This window comes from Phytophthora infestans, genomic scaffold (assembly GCF_000142945.1).
Source record: "Phytophthora infestans T30-4 supercont1.52 genomic scaffold, whole genome shotgun sequence".
NCBI classification, from domain to species: domain Eukaryota; phylum Oomycota; class Peronosporomycetes; order Peronosporales; family Peronosporaceae; genus Phytophthora; species Phytophthora infestans.
Window position 1 is genome coordinate 912,840 of NW_003303707.1, and position 2,509 is coordinate 915,348.

Here is a 2,509-nt window from a genome sequence, read left to right on the forward strand (position 1 = left end):
ACAAGTTGGTGTCGGACTTAAGCGGAGCTCTTCCTGGGCATGTATGAAGGTGTCGAAGGTGTTCATATTGCCTAAGACGCGTACGTGCACATGTCATGTCGCATAGGAAGCGTAGGTATGGTTGTCCAAGTCGTAAATGGCCACTTTGGTGGTTTAACATTGTTTCCAGGCCGCGTATGCGCAAATATGGGGTGCGGCGGCTATCTGCACTGCTGTGTATGAAGGTGTCGCTCTGTGTGGGGTTCCTATCGGAGAGAATACGTATGCTGCGTTGTAGGAGTGAGCTGCTGTTCACACGTTTGTATTGGAGTGCGCCACCCCCACCCCCCCTTTTTGTTTTGTTACTATATAAAGTGTAGCCATCCACCCAGCCAATTCTGAGGCCCACACGCCCGCCTCGGGGGCCATCGTGTGCAGTCTATGGCCACGTATGTGGACATGTGAGTGTGTAAATGTGTTGTACCAATGTATACGAGTGATAAACACTAATAGGTGTGTCGGTCAAAGTCAAATGTAGACGGCCATCTTAGGCTGAAAGCACCATATCCCGTCTGCTCTGTGAAGTTAAGCAGCCTCAAGCTCGGGTAGTACTCGGGTGGGTGACCACCCGGGGAAAGTCCGGGTGCTGTCTACTTTTTAGCCCGTTTTGAGCTGTTTACCCGACTTTGCGTGTGTTTGCAAACGCAAGATATGATGTCTGGCATGTGCCCACACGACATCTTGGTTTTAGTATGCCTGGCGAGCCACTACACACGAGATCTTGTTTTTTGTATGGTGTTCTTTAATTTGATTATTATGAAGATGAAAGAGAACCGTTAGAACGGGTATGAAGGGTGTTCTAGGGGTGCTTTTCGGTGCTCTTTCACGTGGACATATCGCAGCATGCGACATGTCAGCGGAACACTGTCTAAATTAATAAATACTGTTTTGGCCGATTTCTAAAAGCGTCTATAAAAGGGCATAAGTGCAATGACTCGTCTTTGTAACCCTGCGGCCTAGGCGTAGTTTTTCACGGGGAATCCGAATATCAAAGGTAGATTTATGTACAACATGTACTTTTTTTGCAACATGTACTTTTTATCTACGGGACATAGACATATGTAAAAACACACGGCGGAGCCGTTCCCGCAATCAGAATTTGTCTAACTCTTCTAGATCAAAAGTTATTCAGCGAAATGTGAGACTTTGTTTGGCATGCTCTTTTTTTAGGTGGTTTTTTCCGGTTTTATGTGCCGCCCGGCAGATCTGGCCTGCAGACTTTAGCAGAAAACTTGGCGCATGTGTTCGCACGACCGCTCCCAAAGTTTTACAAGCATATCTCCAGTAGTTGCTTCGCAATGATTTTTTTAGTGACGCCAAAAAACGCCATTTTCGCGGAAAATGGACACCTTGGACGGCCAAAATCACCACTTTTGGCCATGTTTGGCCCTGCACATCCAGGAAGCAAATGAGACTGCTCCGTATAAAAGCTGCCCTAGGGGTGCTTTTATGCGCGCATTCCCGTGGTCAAGTCAGATTTTGGCTAAATTCAAATGCCTTGTCTATAAACACTTTTTTCGACCTAAATTTTCACCTGTTTTGTCCCGAAATGATAGCACCCATTCTTTATTTGCCTATATATCGCGAAGGAGGCAACTTTTTTCCTGTTAAGTATAGATAAAAAATTTAATTCGGCGTTTTAGCGCACGAGGAACAAAAGTCTCCATACAAGCTACCCTCGGTTTCTAATGACTTTTTGAGTTAGGGAAGCGTGGATCTTCTTTTTTTCTTGTTTCCAGGACTTCACATGAACTTCCAACTCAACTCGAATTGTCATCCCGGGCCCACCACGCATCGAAACGACACTTTTCTCGGAACTGGCGAATAAAAAATAGGTCACCAGATGCGCAAGAGTCTGGGATGACAGAATATCAAAACAATAACAGAATCGTTAGTACTTTTTTTGTCACCAGCGCCCTTTTTCTGTTTTCGCGTACATAATCGAGCATAACTTTATCAATTTATACCATATCGACCGATATCGATTGTCACGATAGTGTACTTTTTTTAGGCGCACATGATGGTAAAAAGAACGGCCACCTATTCCCAGCCGTTCTTAAGTTATGCTCTTTTAAAGATTTTACTTTAGAGATGACACACCCTCTCATTTCACTCCATTACATGCTCTTTTTGCTGAATTACGTGGCACAGACGCAGAAAATCATGGTTCGCAAGTCGAACATTTTTGAAGAGCGCATCGAAACGGACATTTTCTTAAAAATAACATGGTATACAAAAGTGCGTTCTTGAGCCTGTAGCAAACCGATTTGCATCCATGACATCCCAAAAACTTTAAAATAACATATCTCGACTCCCTAGAATGGAAATCGACGTGGAATCCTTTAGAGCCAGTTAGTGGTGTGTTTAGGTATCATACTATAACCACACCAAAGTATTTACGGGGGCCAACTCTACACAATAACTCTTCCCCCAAGAACGCAAGAAATTGTTTCATTTTTGGGGGGGGGCC

At 44.4% G+C, this 2,509-nt stretch overlaps 1 non-coding gene across 1 annotated transcript; it reads left to right on the top strand.

Moving 5' to 3' along the window:
* The first annotated feature begins 520 nt into the window (after nt 1-520).
* Nucleotides 521-636, top strand: PITG_33391. The gene has a single exon (XR_009934785.1). It is a non-coding gene; the product is annotated as an 8S ribosomal RNA (ribosomal RNA).
* Nucleotides 637-2,509: the final 1,873 nt, after the last annotated feature.